Below are 21,425 nucleotides of genomic sequence, written 5' to 3'. Positions count from 1 at the left end.
GCACTCTGAAGAAGGGAGGAGCTTGCTCTACAGGTTTTCTGAGGAAGAGCAAATTAGCATCAGAATCTAGGGTAGATTCTTGTTATGCTTTTTCTGCATCTTGCATTCCATGTCTTCTTCGTGTCTTCCATATATCTTTTGAGGATTTTCTTATTTTAATTGTGTGCATTCTCAATATGGGTAGTTAAATTTATTTGAGAATCTTATATGCATAGATCTGAAAAGAACACGGGGCTAGGGTTTAAATTGTAGCCAAGCCATTAGATAAATTATTGAATAAATCTAAGATCAAAGGTTTATAAGAAAATTCTAAAAATTAGAATTTCTTATTTATTTTTGAATTTTCATACACATATACATACATATATATATATACACACACACACACACACACACACACACACACACACATATACATATACATATACATATACATATACATATACATATACACATACGTATACATATACATATACATATACATATACATATATATATATATATATATATATATATATATATATATATATATATACACACACACACACACACACACATATATATATAAATATATATATACATACATATATATCTTTTTATATATATGTATATATATACATACATATGTATATATATACATATATATTTGTTGAATTAAAAATCATATGATATTGTACCATGATTGATTTTATACGTTTTTAAAAAGTTATTCAAGAAAATCTTGATAAAAATCAAATTCGCATATATTAAATGGCGAATGAATCGCTTATGCGCTTTAAAAAAATAATAATAATATGCAAAAGTGGTGCGGGACGAGACTCGTGCCCCCGTACCCACTGCGGTCGCAGTGTACCTACTATCACAGGTACTACGACGACAGGGGTACATAGTGTATATGAGCAATGTTAGTATGCTAATAGAAACCAAATTTAAATAAAGCTTCTACAAACTAAAAAATATTCATAAACTTCAAGATAGACTATGATGAGCTCTCAATTGAGAATATGAGCCATTAATGGGCTCTCTCAATGAGAAGCTCTCTTGTTGAGTAGCTTTGTCTAAATAGATAGAATGTATGCTCAAGCTTATGCTTCAAAAAGGGCTTCAAATGGAGTTGGAATTTGGGTGTGAGTGTATGGTTTTGATGTAAAATGGCTTCTCAAAATGGCATTATGACTTTACTTCATGGATTGTGTTATTTTGCAAAGGGGAAGGATCAAATTTATAGGCAAGAGGCTTGAGGGATTGAGGGCTAAGATGCAAAGATGGGAAAAAGCTTATGGAGGGCTCAGATTGCATGAGAAGAGAGCACATGGATTGTGCTTCCTTATAGCCAATCAAGGAGTGACACATGTCACATGGTGAGAGGATGGAGGAAAGGGGAAGGATGAGTCAACAAAGGAGGCTCAAGGGATAAAATCTTCATAAAGACCCTCATAATGACTTGTAAGAGCAATAAAAGGGCTTGTAAGAGTCATTTATGACTTTGTGGGCTTTATAAAATTTTGTGGTTGAAGATATTTGTGAGAGATACCATGAAATTCGAATTTGAGGGTTTAGGGGGGTTTTAAGCTTGCTTAGGGTTGTAAAAATGATTAGAGGAAGGGTTAGAGATGGCTTAGGACTAGGCAAGTGGATGGCAAGTGGATTGCAATTAATGAGGGTGGGTGAAGGAGGAGATATGTGTTAACTTTGGCTTGGGTTAGTAAGTCTTAACCCATTTTTAGGGAATGTGACAAGGTTAGGAGGGGATTAGGATTAGGGTTAAAGACATCTTCTAGAAGAGTCTAGGCTTTGGATGAGGATGAAGACTTTCTAGAAGAGTCTAGAACTTCCTAGGATAAGATTTTATGAAATAAATAAAGTTTTATTTATTTCAAGGGTTTGGGTTGAGGAGATATTTATTAAAATATTTTTAATAAACATGAGGATTAATATTTAATCTTAATTAAATATTTTGAGTTGGGATTAGGGGTAGGAAATGATGGGATTAGCCTTTAATCAAAATTAAAGAAGGATTAGAAGATTTTGGAAGAGGTTATTGGTCATAAGGAAATTGGCCAAGTTTTAGGCAAAAAATAAATTTTTTATTTATTTTAAGATTTTTGGTCAATTTATTAATTAAATAATTAATAAATAAGGAAATAATGTTTAAATAAGATTTAAACATTTTTGGGAGGGATTCCTTAATTAAATATTTTAAATTAAGATAAAGGGATTTAATGGCATAAAAATTAATTAATTAATTAATTAATAAATGATGATGTCATTAGAGATTTTTTCAAAAAATAAAAATACTTTATTTTTTAAAGGATTTTTAGGTGTCTACATTTTGCCCCTCTTTGATGTGATGTCGCAAGTGGCATGGCATCAAAGATAAGAAAATAAGATGCCCAAGGCTAGAGCAGAAGAGGAGAGAATGGACTGTGAGATGCCCCCTCAAGAAGGCAGTGGGGAGAGAAAGCGAGGCTTGGTGGCTTCTTGAAAAATACAAGAATCTGGGATGAGCAAGGAGACTCAGATTGGATTAAAAGAAGAGGTTTAGTTAGCGCAAACTCTCACTGTGGGAGAATGATAAAGGGAGAATCAGAGGCACAAGGGGAAACAAGCTTAAGATCTCAAGGATTGCAGAGGATGAAGGAGCAGAGCGCTATAAAAAGAATCTAGGATGGGGAAATGGATGAGGGGATTAAAAAGCTGATGCAACAGGATTTGAAAGAGTCAGATTGGCGAAAGATGGGTTTCAAAGATCCCTAGGACTAGCATTGTGGATCTTGAAAGATGAGGCTTGGTGGATTGATTTGGATTGGTGGATCCCTAAGACTAGGATTGTGGATCCCTAAAGCTAAAGGTGAGAAGTGATTCAAAGAGATACTGATGCATAAGCTGGGGTAGGAGAGAAAGATGCTAGATATGGATGGGGTATAATGGAAATGAAGGAAAACCATTGAAGCTTTTTGAGCAGGGGGATACTTCAAAGAGAAGTACCACCATGTAGTTGAGCACTAGATTTTCTATAGGACTGTTGGTTAATTGCCAAGGTTACCAAGAACATCAAGGCCTTTTCACCAACTATCTAGAGGACTGATGAACTAACTCAAAACAAACACGCAAGGATTGCCCTAGTATCACACATGAATCCTAGAGGAAGCAGTGTGGAAACGACATTGGGTAACCCACAAGCAAAAAAGAAAAACAAACAAAATACTTGATCAAGACCTTACACTTAGATTGCCCCATTTTTAGCATACCATGATATGGAAAATCATGGCAACCTTGAGGAGGAAACAAAAAGATTGCTTGGAAAAGATATTTCAAGACCCAACAAGGAAGAGTCCAAATCAAAAGAAAGCGAAAATCCAAAAGAGAACTGTTTGCCAACAAGATGGGTAGGACGAGGTACTAACAGACCAAGAATAGACATGAGGAAAGCTATATCCTGCAAGGACCTATCGGAGAGCACCTAAGCTGGTGGATTTGGATGAGTGATGCATCTGGCAAGCTGAACTAAGAAAGATAACACTTTGGTGACAGGAAATCTAGCTAAAGGATGCATTGGAATAGCTAACCAAGATGTGTGATGTGTGCAAGATGTTGATCAAGGAGGAACTGACACAAAAGCTAGATAGATACAATGGTACTAAGCTAAAGAGGATGTACAAGTTGAAAAACCAAGATATTTACAAGTTGAAGCTGACCAAGATAGTTACAAGCAGGCAAAAGCTCAGGATGATAGGATAGCGGGATGGTTCAATTTTGTGTAAGATGCAAAAGCTAAGGATGAGGTGATAGCATAAGATATGGATTTGGAAGGATGCATCCAATGATGATGATAGATGTGCAACCAAGGATGGGGACAATGCTAAGGTTGGTGGTAGCTGAGCTGATAGACAGTGCTAGAGTGAATGGCTAATGAGAGGATGACATTGGATTCGCATGAGGATAGCCTAGAGCGAGGTACCAATGACAAGGGAGGATGGACAAGACAAGATCTCCAAGGAATATAGTGCCCCCAGTTAGAAGATGACATGCGGAAGGAGGTCTTACGATGGATGTGATAGGATTGAAGCTAGGATGGAAAAGCTAAAGGCGCTAGGGAGATGGATGATAGCTAGGATGATGGGGTGAGGTTGCAGAAGATAAGTGGATAGTGATAGATAAAAGCTGGAGGATGAAAGATAGGTGGACAGTGATAGATAAAAGCTGGAGGATGAAAGATAGGTGGATAAATTGGAAAATGGAGCTGGATGGTAAGATGTGACCAAAAGCATGAGGATGATAGGCCAAGCTGGGGATGGCTAGATTACGCATGACGCTTGTTTGCCAAGTTTTCATCATTGTACTTGTCCAAGGCGCTTGAATTGCCAAGTTTTCACCAGTGGACACTTTATTTTTCTTTACTTTTTTTTTTAAAACTTTTTGACTTTTGGACTTAGCTGGAATGATTTTGGCTTTCTTCAGCTATTTTGGCTTTTTTGGGATTTTTCACTGGCTGTTGGAATGTTCAATTTTGTTGCTAGCTGTTGGTACATCGGATGTGTGATTTATGCAATAGATCGGATTAGATGGGATTGATGGTAGGAGATGGAGGGATGAAAATGCTAGAAAGGAGCATGAGATGGGGATGCTTGCAAGAGCAACATTGGCACATGTTGGGACGGGTGTGAAAAGAGCATATGGGGGATAGATGGTAGATGCAGGCGTGATGGAGGATTTGTGGAAGCATGCTTGGGGATATAGGCACCCAAGATGGAGTTAGGAGATGGGGGACATGAGTCACTAGATGGGGGATTAGCAATGGTGGATGCCATTATGCATTGGGTTTCAACCTTTTTTCTTGGGGATCCACATGGTTTTGGATTTTCTTTTCATAGGCTTTTGCATTGTTTTGCATTCTTTGATTGGATTTTTCCTTTTTGGAGTATGTCTTTTAGAATAGACATATGATTGCCTAGGATGTGGATTTTTAGCTTTATGCATTTTGAAGTTGGCATTCACATTGTTGTGGTAAGCTTTGGGAAGATGGTTAGGAGAATCTTTGTGAGATGGAAACGATATGAAAGAGCATGTAGGGGGATGATGATGGATGATGTGCCCTGATATGTGCCTTTGTTGATCTTGCATAGAAATGGATGGAATAGGATTTTTATGATGGCTGATAGGAGGATGGAGGATGGTAGATTTTGGGACATAGGGACCCAAAATGGATTTAGTGGATGAAGGGAGGATATGGTAGGTTGTTTTGGGTTGCAAAGATGGTGGAGGGGGGATGACATAAGATTTTGTGAAGGAGTGATGGGAGGCTAGCATGGTGGGCTTGGAGATAGGCTTGGTTTGGGGGTGTGGTGTACCAACACCTTTAGATGGTGAGCCTTTGGATACATATCCAAGACCATGAAATCCTAGATTTTTTTTTGCAATGATAGGCTCTTTGATTCCTTGCTCTTGTGGTCCTAAACCTTGACCTTGATAATGCCATCGATTGAGCATTTGAACAAGCGGAGGAAATTTTTTGCTTGTAGAAAATGGTAGAAGTGATTTATTAGGTTTATTGCAATGGGGAGATATTGTTCTTAATTCTTTTGCTGAGAGAGGGCCACCGTGGATGAATGTAAGTGAACCAAGAGGGTATATTATAGATGGTGGAATAGGTTGGATAGGTGGTAAGATGGAAGCATGGAGCGAGGGAGATGGAAGGATAGGATCTTGATGTAGTTGGTGGGATGACAAGATATCTTGTAGTGGAGGAGATATGGCTTGAGGTTTTGGAGATGGAGGATATGGTGACTGCACTATGGATGGAAGACATGGTACGATGATATCTTCATTTATGCTTTGGGGGATGTCAACATGCTTTTGGGCAAGATCTTGATAAGATTGGTTTGGAGTGGATGGTGCGATAGGAGGTGAAGGGATGGATTCTTCAAAGGCAGTGGATGGATAGATGGGAGATTCAGTAGTGGAGATGGGTGAGTAGAAGATGGATGCATAAGGGTCATTACGAGAGATTTGGGAACTTCTTGGAGGCGATGTGGATAGGATTTGGAGGGATTTGATAGGTGGTGGGATTTTGATGCTTGCGGGAAGTGGAAGGATTTTAAGCAATTTGATGGATGGTATGGGGATGATAGCTATCAGAGATGGAGGTGATATTATAGATGGGGAAGCTTCATCACTAACTACTTCACGATGGTTGGATTAGATGACATGGCTTATCGACTGTTGGAGGCAACTTTTCTTATATTTCCTCTAGGAGATTCCTTGGAGACTCGTGTGTCAGAGGTGGAGGTAGATTGACAGGAATAGCTAGTGTGATGGGGGTGGAACATTGGAAGCTTGGTTGATTAGGTGATGGAGGGGAAGCTAGAATATCAGATGGCATGACTAGATAGTTTGGAATAACTCTTGGATTTTGGGGGATGCTTGGGGGATTGTTTCTAAGGCTTTCAATATACCCGTCATAGTCAACAATATTTTCATCATCATTGGAATAGGAGGTGGTGGGAGCAAGGACAATGCGACCAAACACATCATGATAGGATTGGTACTTCATGCTTTGATGATGAGTTTGATGGGGATGGGGTCTTGCGTATGGATGAAAATGGAAGCTCATGGTTGGATTTGGGTTAAGCACAGATTTTGGATTGGCTGATGAAAGATTTCCTAGGGAGAGTCAAAGTTGAATGACAGACCTAAGGAGGATTGGCTAGAGATTTTTTGTTGTCTTGTGGGTTGAAGACTTCAAGGGTATGCTGTCAAAAAGTGAGAGTTTTGCTTTCCTATGTGCTGGATTTGGTGGTGGCTGTGTCAACTTGAGGATAGACTAATGATCCTATGGGCATGACACGAGATTGACCACTTGTGGATTCCAACCTTTAGCTCAAGGTGATGAGGGATGCAAGTGACAAAGCTAGATTACCCTAGACAATGCTCTGTTAGAGGGATAACCTTGGTGAGATTGGTTGATTGGTAGGATAGATTGATTGGATAAATTTTTTTGGCAAAGTGAAAACAACTCTTTAAAGGCTTGGGTGATTTTGGATTGGGTTGCTAGCTAGCTAGGGGGATGATTTGGATGGACTTTGGATTTGGGATTGTTCTAAGGCAAAGAACTAGATAGATTCGGTTGCATCGGGGGAGCTTGGATGATTTTTTGATAAGGTAGTGACTACGCTAAGTATGCCTTGAGTTGGGAGATTTTTTCTTTTCTGGGATTTCAACCAAACTTGGCAAACATTCATTCAAAAGCTATGAACAAACAAGAAGACAAAAGTTTTGAGCAAGCACGTCAAACACACCAACATCTTAGGAAGCTTTCTACAAGGATGAAATTTGGTTTAGCTAGGGAGTCCTCGATATACACAAGGTACGTGAGGCCCAAATCTGTAGATGAAACCAAAAAGATGTCACACAGCCAAGAGGAGCGGCAACTCACTTCTCCTCTTTCACTTCTCAAGGGTATAAAGTTCCTTGAGGCTTAGCCCGAGTGACAAAATTTTGATCCCAAGAGAGGTGTCTTTGGACTCACCTCTCGATCTTTATACTCTGTCAGAACGGTGGAGTTGAGGTTGTCCCAAGGGGTGATGAAATCCCCAAGCAGGCCTCCTAAAAAGCTAAGACAAGATTTTGGATCCTAATCTGATGCACCCAAGATGGCCTCGAAAGACGACAAGGGGAGAGAAGACTTGGATGATCTTGGGCTAAAAAACATGCTTGTTCTTTTCCAACTAACGCTTAAGTTTTCTGATCTAGACTTTGCAAGCACTCATGTTTAAGATACAATGTTTATTCAAACTTTGAAGCATCGACAAAAATAAAATTGATTGAAGAATGCAAACAAGAAGAAGAGTTAGGGTCAACAAGAAGGTAAACCCGTGCGCCCGGAGGCGCTCCACGTCAAGTATCGATTGATTTTTCTTTAAGGCATTCAAGATTGAGTGTGAGTTTATTTTAAGCCCAAAAAAAAGGTGTGTGATATTTGATTTCAAGCACGTGCCCGGAAGCCCTCCACGTCAAGATTTCTCCAATTTTTATGCCCAAATGAAGTGTGAGCGAGATTAATGCGCATTCAAGGAATTTTCTAACTTAGAAAAACCACTAAAAACCCAAGTGAGTGGAGTTTGATTTGCGTGGAGCACTTAACACCCTCTTAGTTGGACCCATCCCCATAGATGGCACTGAGATTGCAACCAATGGTTAAATTGATGGGTGATTAAAGAGGGTGAGTCCAACGACAAACTCACTCAAAGCATTTTTATTTGTTTTTATAACTTAAAATATTACAAAAATGTAGATTCTTTTTATGCTCGAAAAGATGATTATTTGATCTATGGCATTCAAGATTGGATTTTTTTTTTAATCATGCATTCATAAAAAAACAAACTTTGATTTTAATCCATGGCACTCAATAGTGATTTTAGCAACATGCATTCAAAGACAAGTGATTAAACATTCAAGTTTTTTCCTTTGAGCATTCAAAATTGAGATTTTGTGTGTTGTTTTAAGAACTTTGAAGTGCTTTTTTTTAACCGTAGATCATTCAAGATTGTTTTTGGACTCAAAAGTGAAAATGACTCTTTGGACTTTTCTTTTCATTCAAGATTTTGTGTTCTAGTTTGCATGTTTTAAGCCCAAAAATGATATTCCTAGATTGTTTTGATGCATAAAAAACCTAAGAAACATTCAAGATTTTGCAACAAGACATTTGTTTGGAACAAATAACAAAGCTTTTTAGGACAATTTTGGCAACCATTTAGGACTCTTAGTTTTCATGAGATTTTTAAAAGAACTTTATCTTTGATTGATGCTTTGAGTTTGATTTAGATTTTAGTGTGCACTTAGTGTTGATTTTGAACCTTTTGAAATGGAAACTTGAAGTTCTTTTTAAATTGCCAAAAATAAAGTGTTCCTAACTTTGCATGAATGCATCTAAAACCTTGAAGTTGCAAGGATGCAAATGATTAGATTGGTTTAGTTTCACTTGTTAAAATATTTTTTCTTTTTTGTAAATTTTTAATTTTTTAATGAATTTAATTATGATTTGGGGGTTCATTTTAAGCACTAAAAAGAAGTGTGTATGATTTTGCTTCCTTAAAAAAAAAATGGCCAAGATCTCCCATAAGAAAAAGAAGAAGAAGTAGATGGAATAAGAAGAATATAGACAAGAAGAGGAAGAAGGATTCCAAGTGCTTTGTCCACCTATAAGCTTGAAAAATCTGCAAATACTATGAGATAGACTATGAGTTTCTTTTTCTTCTTCATGCTCATGTGGACCTACAAAACCAATTTATACAATCCTACCAATCACAAAAACAAGCAAAATTAGCCAAAATCAGCAAATGACATACAAAACTTGACTAAAAAAGCTAATGAAGATGACCCATGCGGGGTCCCACCGGGCGTGCCAAAATGTATATGAGCAATGTTAGTATGCTAATAGAAACAAAATTTAAATAAAGCTTCTACAAACTAAAAAAAATTCATAAACTTCAAGATAGACTAAGATGAGCTCTCAATTGAGAATATGAGCCATTAATGGGCTCTCTCAATGAGAAGCTCTCTTGTTGAGTAGCTTTGTCTAAATAGATAGGATGTATGCTCAAGCTTATGCTTCAAAAAAGGCTTCAAATGGAGTTGGAATTTGGGTGTGAGTGTATGGTTTTGATGTAAAATGGCTTCTCAAAATGGCATTATGACTTTACTTCATGGATTGTGTTATTTTGCAAAGGGGAAGGATCCAATTTATAGGCAAGAGGCTTGAGGGATTGAGGGCTAAGATGCAAGGATGGGAAAAAGCTTATGGAGGGCTCAGATTGCATGAGAAGAGAGCACATGGATTGTGCTTCCTTATAGCCAATCAAGGAGTGACACATGTCACATGGTGAGAGGATGGAGGAAAGGGAAAGGATGAGTCAACAAAGGAGGCTCAAGGGATAAAATCTTCATAAAGACCCTCATAATGACTTGTAAGAGCAATAAAAGGGCTTGTAAGAGTCATTTATGACTTTGTGGACTTTATAAAGTTTTGTGGTTGAGGATATTTGTGAGAGATACCATGAAATTCGAATTTGAGGGTTTAGGGGGGTTTTAAGCTTGCTTAGGGTTGTAAAAATGATTAAAGGAAGGGTTAGAGATGGCTTAGGACTAGGCAAGTGGATTGTAAGTGGATTGCAATTAATGAGGGTGGGTGAAGGAGGAGATATGTGTTAACTTTGGCTTGGGTTAGTAAGTCTTAACCCATTTTTAGGGAATGTGACAAGGTTAGGAGGGGATTAGGATTAGGGTTAAAGACATCTTCTAGAAGAGTCTAGGCTTTGGATGAGGATGAAGACTTTCTAGAAGAGTCTAGAATTTCCTAGGATAAGATTTTATGGAATAAATAAAGTTTTATTTATTTGAAGGGTTTGGGTTGAGGAGATATTTATTAAAATATTTTTAATAAATATGAGGATTAATATTTAATCTTAATTAAATATTTTGAGTTGGGATTAGGGGTAGGAAATGATGGGATTAGCCTTTAATCAAAATTAAAGAAGGATTAGAAGATTTTGGAAGAGGTTATTGGTCATAAAGAAATTGGCCAAGTTTTAGGCAAAAAATAATTTTTTAATTTATTTTAGGATTTTTGATCAATTTATTAGTTAAATAATTAATAAATAAGGAAATAATGTTTAAATAAGATTTAAACATTTTTGGGAGGGATTCTTTAATTAAATATTTTTAATTAAGATAAAGGGATTTAATGGCATAAAAATCAATTAATTAATTAATTAATAAATGATGATGTCATCAGGGATTTTTTCAAAAAATAAAAATACTTTATTTTTTAAAGGATTTTTAGGTGTCTACACATAGTACCCACTGACGACCGCAGGGTCCTACATATCGCCGGTGGTACATACTTATATGTGTGTGTTGGTATAACAGTCATTTCATATGAAATCGATTTTCATTGTTATTAAATTTTTATATGTTATATTGTATCAATCGAAATCATTGTAATTCAATTTTATAAAATGCAAAATTAATAGTTATTTATATATTTATATATTTATATATGTGTGTGTGTGTGTGTGTGTGTGTGTGTGTGTGTGTGTGTGTCTATATATATATATATATATATATATAATATGTAAATATGTTATTAATAAATTTGAATTATTATGTAATTGATAAATGATTTATACCAAAATGGTGAACTCTTGTATAATATTCAACTATTAAGATTTAATTAATTGTTTTAAATTATTAAATAAAGTATATGAAATTTAATTGGTAGTTTGGTGGGGAACCTCTTCAAACAAATATTATAATTGAAAAATGGATTTTAGACCAATTAAGGAAAATTTTTATCCATCCAAAACAATACATGTGTTAGGAAAGACGTACAAAATGTTCCTCCATTCATTCTCCAAACTTGGAAACATAAATTGAGACCTCTACATTTAAATTCAAGTTTGTAAATTTAGCAAAATCAAAACATGTGTTTACATTGTTTATTCTTTATGCTATTGTTTTGAGTTTTGGGTTGACTATTGTTGACTAGTTATAGGACGTCTACCAGAGGCTTGGGGGTGATGTGATTGTGATGTCATGATGAAGTTTTAATCCCGATCTTTATAAACCCAACCATGGTTATGTGATGGAATTCTCTAGGTAATGTTTGTAATTACTAATTGTTATAGTTGAGATTCTTATGTATGAGACACTTGACTTAACCATTTTTTTGGTTCATCGATCAATTATCTTTGGTTATTTTCTAGTTGCCATGATGGGACTGAAATGTGGATTTATTCTTGATGATGTCATGTTGTGACATGTTTTGACTCAACCACTTTGGAGTCTTCAATCAGTATGATTGAGATATATTTTGGTTATTGAGAACCAATGGATACTTTTGATTATTAGTGATACTTTAGTTGCCAAAAGACAGCTGTTGTGATCATGATATTCTATGGATGCTTGCTCATGGAGATTTGATGCTTTTATGCATATTTGATGATTTTATTATGGATTATCTTTTGTGATTTTGAGATTTATGATTCCATGAGCTTAGGGTAAGATATCTGCATATAGTGTCGAGAAGTGGCTTGCAATGGGGGCCAGGGCCCTAAGATGTTGCCAGGGTAACTCATTGTAAGTTGGATTAATAAGTGAAAACATTCACACCTAATACTAGTTAAATGAACCTAAAAAGATAAGTGTTTTGTTCTCACCCATGCCTTGAGTTCTTGTACAGACTAGGATGAGAGTAGAGAGAATGCATGGTTGTGATCTTGCATTCCATAGTATGCCTCGTCAGTATTAGAGGATACTAGTGGCTGCATGAGATCAGTATGGACCCATGGAGTTTAGCTAACTGCCAGGGTAACTTGTACATGATATATGTGATTACACTTTCCTGCTTGCATAGTAGGTTCCTACATGTCATTGTGTGACTCTGGGAATTAGATGTCAGTTTTGTATTTGGAACCCTTGAGTTAGTATACTTTTAGGATTCTTGGACTCAGAGAGTATTTATACTATGTGATTTTGATAACCTGTTCGAAACTTGAGATTATCTCCTTAGCATGGTGGGAGTGGACCACTTAGGTACCACGCAGTTGGGTGCTAGTGTTTTTCCACTTTTATCATTTGAGATTCATTGAGACATCATGGCTGAGGCGTCCTTTATGATGGTGGATATGTATCCTTTCATTGATGATTAGCATATGTTAGATGATGTTATCTTATTCTTATATTTGCATGTTAGATTACTTTCTGGATATAATATAGTATATGTTAAGAGTGACATTCCTACTATGTTAATACTGATGATCTCTTTGGTGCTTTGGAATGTTACACACGGAGGGATGGCTAGGGCCCACGATGGTCTAGTAATGCTATTTATGGTTGGGAGGAACCATGCACTTAGTTTATTATGTTTGATCTTCTATGATGATGTATCATGTGATTATCTTTACTTTGATGTATCATGGTTTAGAATAGGATGATGTACCTTATTCCACATATGTATATTCTTTTAAGCTTTTCATATCCTATGACATGTACAGTGGATGATTGAGCATTTTAAATGTAATGTATAAACATTGGACTTATCATTATTATTTCATGTGGTTGTTATATTTGATGGATTCAATAATGTTAGTTGATTAAGATGTAGTTCAATCTTAAAGGATCCTTAAAGAATGTAATATGTTATGTATGTTATGTTTATTTTCAGATGGACATTGCTATTGCTTCTGTTATTGTGTATAAGTTATATGTGTGATTTGCTTTCATGTTTAAAAAAAAAAAAAATGCTACCTAACTTAGTGAAATTCTATGTTAATTCTTTGGATCCCTTGGCGGGGCATTACAAATATGCTCTACAATATGAGCATCTAGGGTTGAGACAAGTACATAAACACCTTGTTGTTCCTTTTGTTTTGTATATTTCAAATAACGTGAGGAAAAACTAAATTCCAAAAACATTTTCTTAATTTTTCCTTTAATATCTTTCCATTTTTATAAAGATCCTTAATATTTTATCTCATTGTCTAGCATAGGTTTCCCCTGTAATATGTTGCATTCTATTGGGAAAAAGGTTTATAAAAATGTTTTATTATTATTAATTTCTCTAATTTTTAGTCTATATTAATTGAGAAGGATATAGATATCTATCAGCATGTACAAAAATATGAGTTTAGGGTTTTATTTTATATTTCATACCTACTTCCTAGAACACTCTCAATGTTTTCCTATATTAATTAGGGATTTTCTATGTGTTCGAGCTAGGAATGAATAGTATATTTTCTTTTCTCCATTTTAGCCATAGCCATTGTATTGTATGGATCTATAATTTTGATACATTTAGTAATGTAGCTTTCCTAATTTATATTCAATACAGATGCAATATCCAAAATGTGTGCACATGTGTGTGTGTGTGTGTGTGTGTGTGTGTTGTATTTGTTGTACTAGTTTCATTCCCAAACCACAAAGAAACATGATTTGCATTCTCTACAAAATTAGCATAGGTAATGCTTTTCACTTCATTTTTGTTTGTTATATAGTATTAGGAAGATGTAAAAAAATAAAAGGAAAATTTTTGTTTGGAAACTCATACTCCAATATGCAGGACACCCTTAATACTCCTATAGTTTTTTTGTATTTTTATTATCTATATAGGAAAGTGCCCAAGGGATAAGCGAAGATAAGTATATGTGGTTTAAATAAAATTCATAGTTTTAGCAATCCCTTTCTATGTAGACTAAGTACATAATTTTGTTTGGGTTTTAAAAATATTTATGTAAATTTACTTTGTAATGGTTACATTTAAAATGAATTTAAAGATAATGTAGACATCCCTTAGAACATAAATAAGGTTGGGTTTTGTTAGAGCAACTTTGGTTAACACCAATGAAAGCTATGTACAAGCTTAGCCAAAACATGACTATGTGTATAAAAGCTTAGTAATTGTCCAATTGAGAAAATCATGCATATGGAGAGGAATATCATAAAAATAATGCAAGTGAGTTGCATAACATAAATATATAAATAAATATGATTTCCATTTACATTTTCCAATTTATGGAATCATAAAAAGCGCAAATGTAATGTTTGATGGAATGTTTGATAGTCATGAAATGAGAATGAATACAAGAAGTGTGCGAATTGTTTAACGAAAATCCTTTGGATGAAAGAATGCAATGATTTATTGAGATATATTTTTATTATGTAATTTCTCACTTATTTTCTATAAAAATCCTTTGATGCAACTGTTAATGTAAATTGGTTTCTAAACTACCTAATGTTTAATCTTTCAAAGTTTTGTTATCTCTTTAACTAGTGTTTCAAAAATATGTGTTTGAGGAATATATGAATATAAAAAATTGAACACAAAATATAGTGCAATCTATCAGCCAATAGATATCTATCAATTCATTGAGCATATCAAGTATGAGAATAGATGTTTGTTCCTTTTAGTAGAATTTGTGTGAACAAGTTCTCCTTAGTGGCTCTAGGATGAATAATTCCAACTCCTACATCTTCACTAACTTCTTATTTCTCTTATTTTATCACACAAATTTCTACTCAATTAAAAATTTCTATGAGAGTTAACTTGTTTAGAAATAAAAGAGAAATAAATCTGAAATTATTTTTAGGAAACACTAACAATGCTTCTCTTTGTGTTACAGTGAGTAGAGTTGTTCAACCACTCCTTATTTATCCCTCATATTAAATTATAATTTATTTTTTAATGTTTACTCATAACCTAATTTAAGACTTACTATACCAAATCTCTGATTATGAATCAAATGTTGTATTTTGAAATTTGAATATACTTTTGCTACCCCTTTTCATCATACCAATTCAACATAGGGAATATAATTAATCAGATGTTTTGTGAGGTTAGAATCAGTTGATTCAACACACATAACAAAAATAATATGATATTTTGCAAGGTTATATTTAGTCTCTAAATCAATGTGACTCTTTTTGATTTCCCAATACCATAGATATTTTGTTTTGTTTTGCCTTTCATGTTGGTTATTAAGCCTTTTTCTTTCTTAGTGGAAAACCTAGCTACATTTTCTTAAAGAATAGAAAAAGAAACCTTTAATCATTTTGTTCCTTGTGACAACTCCAAACCCCACATGTAACAATGCCCTCTATTTTAACATTCATATTAAAATTTATTTGTGGTTGAGACAAGATCTATGTTCTTTAAATACATGTTACATATTTTTGAAAATGGTCTATTTTCCTTTGTCTATGATGTTTCCTCTATTTTTTGTAATTTATACTATTGAACACCTCATTTTCTATTGTATTGCTTATATATTTAAGTTGTAAAGCTCAAACCTTGACTTCAAACTTTTTTATTTTTCTCTAAGTCATATACAAAAAAATTTGCATGTAAAATCAATGGATTTTTATGTTCTCATTTCTTTTCTTAATTACTTGCATTATCTAATTGATACCTTTAGTCTTGAACCTTAAGATAGAATATGTTAAGTGAATGTAAATAGCTGGCAGTTAAAAACAAAAAAAATGCATTATATTTCATGGTTAGTATTTTTCTAGAAAGAATATTTATAGTCCTAATAATATAGACACAAACAATAAACCTTTTGGGTGGCTACATATTCAGAATATGGTTTTGAAAACATAATTTCAAATGACTTTACTAGTTGAGTTGACCTTATAAGTTGTTTCAAATTAATTAAATACTAATCATTATCCTCTTAATAATCATACATGAAAATAAACTTTCATAGTATTATATAATTCTAGAACCTCAAGAAAAACTATATACAAATCTACTTTTATTGTATATGGCTCATACTCGATAAAAAAAATACAAGGTCTCAAATTTTAGATAGCTGAAGCAATTTTTGACAATTTTTTTGAGGCTTTGTTGTTAGCAAACTCATTATTCCACAAAGAAAAAACTATATGTTTCTAAAACATAAAGTGAACTAGTTACAAATTATGATAAATACAAGATTCAAGAAATCATGCACTGAAACAATCTTCTATGTTTTTAGTAAAAGGTAGGGACTATGTCTCCATCAGAGCTCTTCTTGTTATTAATTATTATTGATGAAATAAACTAAGATATTCTTGAAACTATTATAGACATACATATATTTATAATTATATGTCTATATATCTATATATGTATGGTGACATTATTGTTTGGCAATAATTTGTCAACACATCCTCACATTCCAAACATGCCCATAATTTCGTTGCACTATTAGTTATTAATTCTTTAAAATGGTCATCTTATCACTATAATTGTGTTTATCATCATTTCCATTGTTTATATTTATTATTAATAAAATCTATGTTAATTATTCTAATTATCAATATATCTCTACCAATGAGATTGTGTGGTTGGTTTGCACGGGTTACCCTCCCTAAGCCTTGGGATACCATTTGTTACATGATTATTAGATACATTACCTTCAAGGACTGTTATCAAGTACTATATTATTATCATTTTCCTATCTTGAATGACTTCAAAAATCTTGAACTTATCTCCTTTCCATTTTTGTTATTGCATTCATTGGGGGACAATATTTTTAAGGCTAGAAGGAAACACGAGGAGAAGAAATCCTTCTACCTTATCTACTAGGGCCTTATGAATAAAATTTTCATCCAACACCTAGTTCAAAATCGTCCTCTCCTGCTCAAGCCCCTGGCCTCTATCACCCCTCAAACCTCCTTGGAGCTAAACCCTAGCTCTGCTCTCAATAGGCCCAAGAAAGGTCATGCCATTGAGGTCAAAATTAATCCTAAGGTTAAAGTTAGCATTATTGAGTCAAACTCGAATTCCAAGAAGGACAAGTAGTGTGCTAGGAGAACCAATAAGCCTCTCTCGATGGAGAAATTCAAGACCCCCCCAGAGTACGAATCTAGCTCTGGCTCCTCTAATAGTGAGAAGAAATTGGCTAAAAAGAAAAGACACCACCAGAACATCAAACCTAGCCCCAACTCTATGAGCCCTTCCCATGTCTCTAACACCCTAGAAGCTACCCTGGCTCATAGTGGGGGGGAAGACATCACTTCTCCTAGGAAGGCTAACCCTAAGGTTATTGGGAAGAAAGACAAACATAGTCACACCAAGATGTAGTTACAAAGGCTTGACATGGTTATAAGGGACCTAGCAGATAACCATACCACTATATATCATAGATTCAAAACCCTAGTGGAATTCACCACCAAGGTTATGTAGTTTGTGACCACAACCCTCTACTTCCTATAGGCTAACAAAGAGGAACATGGACTAGGAACATGCTCAAACCCTCTATCACCCCTCAAACCTCCTTGGACTAGGATCATGCTCAAACTCTTTTTTAAGTTATAGGTCATTGTGGCAAACTAAATCTAGGTCACTATAAATGTCTCTATCACCTATAATCTCAAACTTTCAGTGAATGTATGACCTAAAATCCTCTATGCATAAAATTTTGTGCAGAACTTGTGATAATTATCCTATTGGGTCATTATCTACTTAGACTACTGAGACAACTTGATCCATTTATGGGTTCTTGGTAGAGGAATGGCTGAAAACCATCCTGGACAAACCAGTGAAAGTGAAGGAGGTGGATGTGGCGAGGGAAGCTTCTAAGGAGAAGAAGAATGGTAACCAGGAGAAGGAAGAGGGCATCTAGTACAAGTTCTATTGTGTTCTATTTTACTTTTTATGATTATGTCTCTGAACATTGCACCCCATGAGGTTTTTGGACTATGTCAATTTAGTGGACCAATAGTAGCAATGTTTTTAAATGTTGCTGGTTTATTATTCAATTTCTTATGCATAGTAGTTTAAGGACTGTGGTTAGTGACAATTCAGCTCTTAAATTTTTATGATTTTTGATGTTTAAAGGTTGTATAAGATAGTCTTTTGGGAGGCAACCTCTGACTGGTTCTCAGCCTTATTTGTACTCTGGGGTTAGGCACCCTTGTTTTCGACTGCTATCAACTACTTCATAAACAATAGATCTCTACCACCATTTGCATCTAAATTATTCTCCTTTATGAATTTAACATTTTTATATTTCAATTAGATAACAAGAATATCTTATCTAAATATTATTTAAATAGATATTCCAATGTTATATATATATAGTCTAAATAAGTCTCAACCCATAACATTTTTATTCAAATTTTAAAGTAAGTCAATCAATCAACAAAGCGAAGTCAAACCTCGAACCACATCAAAGCATAAGTAGTAAGGGGCATTAAGATGATTGATTAGCTAAAGGCAAATATTTACCTTCCCCTAACTGTTATAATCTGTTATATTATAATAGAGTTGTCAACATCTGTAATACCCGACTTCATTCCACAATAGTATTTAAGACTTTTACAACCCTCGCGGCAACATGATCAAATATTTTAAAGCCTTCAAATATCTCTAGAAGAAGGCAATATCGGTCTTAGCTTATCCAATGCAAAGATATGACAACTGGCGAGTTTCTAGTTTATAATTTTATAGCTTGCGAGAAGAATGAGGGTGTGGGAAATCATGGCAATTTACCATTGTTTATAGTAATATAACAAAGAATGAATCCAAAGCATCCGTAAAGATTGCGAATCTCTCTACTTAATCTATCATTTGATGATTTTTTAAAGACAGACGTGTTCAGGGATGAACTTAGCAACCTAACATGGAAAGCGCGAAAAAGAATCAAAACCCAATTGCTAGCTTTCAACAACGGCCCAATCAAGTTATTTTACTATATATGGATGCCCAACGCAAGTAATTGATTATGTGATATCGACGAGCAAAATTGATACACAGTCATGGCAGAAGGAGCAGCAGAAAGCTATGTGAAAGTGAGAACAATTACGTGTATGGTAAAACCGGCCATCCCACCTCCGAGGAAGAGCATGTTCGTCTCCAGCTTTGATCTTTTCTGGATGCGCGCGGGGCAACTTTCAAGCACTTTTCTTTTACAAACTCACTCCTTCAGTCGACTACACTTCACTAATACAATGCTTAAGGAAAAGCCTCTCCTCAATTCTGGTGTATTTCTATCCTCTGGCTGGTCGGTTGAAAGCTGGAGAATCGGGACGACCAGAGATCGATTTCACTGAGACGGGAGTGGAATTTAAGGAAGCGTCGATAAGTGTACTGTTCGAAGATTTAGAAAAAGATGGGTTTCAGCGCAAACCCTTTTCCCAAAATCTTTCCCCAGAGCTCGATCACTCTGCTGGTGAAAACTATAGCAGATCGCTTCTGTCAATACAGGTACTTCAATAACTCTTAAATCTTCCCTTTGCTATGAAATCAATATCAAGTTATATTCTCTGGTTATTTCAGGTAACAGAATTTGAGGGAGGCGGGATATGCATTGGAACCACCCTTAACCACGTTATTGTGGATGGAACTTCTTATTACCATTTCATGAAATCGTGGGCAGAGTGTAACAGAGGCTTTCCCGTTGCCAACCCTCCTCTGCACAACAGGATAGTTTTCAAACGAGAAAATAAGAGCTTCAAGTCAATTTCTTACAAAGCCCACAACATTGTAAGCGCTGGGATAAGAGAAGCAAAAATATACAGGTTTGTACCTGATAATGATTCGCATTCAAGGCCCAAATTGACATGTAATAATGAGACCGATGAAAATTGCAAAGAGTCTCTCCAGAAAAAGACCGATCTGATACACACGAGGTTTTATTTCACGGAAGAGATGATAAAAGAGCTGAAAAGGAAAAGCAGAGCTTCGAGCTCTTTTGTTGTAGTGGCTGCTCAGTTCTGGAGATGCGTAGTGAGAGCTCGCGAGGTGCCGCAGGAAGAGGCAGTTCATTTCGTAATGTTTGCTGATTGCAGGGACCGTGTGAAGCCATCTCTTCTGCCAACTTATTTTGGAAACTGCGTATCTCCAGGTGCGGTGCAGACAACAGCTGAAACACTGATCAATTCTGACATCTCCTTCGCTGCGGATGTTATCCAGCAACTCATCTGTTCTTTCACTGAGGAAGCGCAGATCGATTATTTTGTTGAGTGGGTTGAGTCTTGTAACAGAGACGTTGCAACAGAAGTCGGTTGGAAATATGGAACTCGTGTTGGGAGCTCTCCTAGGTTTCCAGTGTACGAGATAGACTATGGATGGGGGAAGTCTGCGGGTGTTCAGGTAGCAGACCCTTCTGAAATTGGAAGCATGTTTTTTTTACCTCCAAAATACGGAGGAAAAAGTATGACGGTCTCAACCTGCCTTCCTCAACACCAGATTGACTTCTTGCAACAACTCCTCTTGTCAATATGATATGAGGAGTAACATGAACCATCATAGTGCGAGGCTCTTCGTGAAGTTGAATGTGGAGTAGTTATGAAGTGCGCTTGTTTGATCTTTCTTAATTTTTGATAATGATCATGTTAGATCATGTTTGTATGTTTTGAATAATAAATAGCTTATCCAGGGGTGACCTATAGGCTCTTTGGTAAATTGAAGTAAGATTAAAGGATTTGGATAATATGAGGCTTGCTTAGATAATTTTTGGTAAATTAATTATATTTGATGTTTGGCAATAAAGTTATATTAATGGAGATTTAATTATATCTTTTATGATGCAGTTATGTAATGTTACATTGTTATTTTATCATGGTCATCATGATTGTCATATGTCTATCTATTTATTTGACGTGTAATATTTTTAGTTTATGTTAACAACAAGATAATTAGTGCACCTTTTCAAGGCATATGAGTAATTGATTTCAACAAATAGTGATAAAGAAGTTTTTCAACATATTTGTCTTATGTATAATTTATAAATTTATGGATATTTTTCAAATGTTAAAAAGGTTAATTATCATTACTGCTATTTGTAGAGAATAAAATATTAAGGAAGAAAATAATTTTGAATTGTAGTAAATTGATTAATTCTCTCAACTTTATACACATTGATAAATTAAATCAATGGGCCAAT

The 21,425-nt window shown here is 35.0% G+C and overlaps 1 pseudogene; it reads left to right on the top strand.

Moving 5' to 3' along the window:
• Window positions 1-19,296: 19,296 nt before the first annotated feature.
• On the top strand, window positions 19,297-20,764 carry LOC149547002 (acetyl transferase 1-like; annotated as a pseudogene).
• Window positions 20,765-21,425: the final 661 nt, after the last annotated feature.

Source organism: Cupressus sempervirens, chromosome 7 (assembly GCF_028749045.1).
Source record: "Cupressus sempervirens isolate cs-2001-9-10 chromosome 7, ASM2874904v1, whole genome shotgun sequence".
In the NCBI taxonomy this organism is placed as follows: domain Eukaryota; kingdom Viridiplantae; phylum Streptophyta; class Pinopsida; order Cupressales; family Cupressaceae; genus Cupressus; species Cupressus sempervirens.
This window is presented reverse-complemented; position numbering and strand designations above follow the sequence as displayed.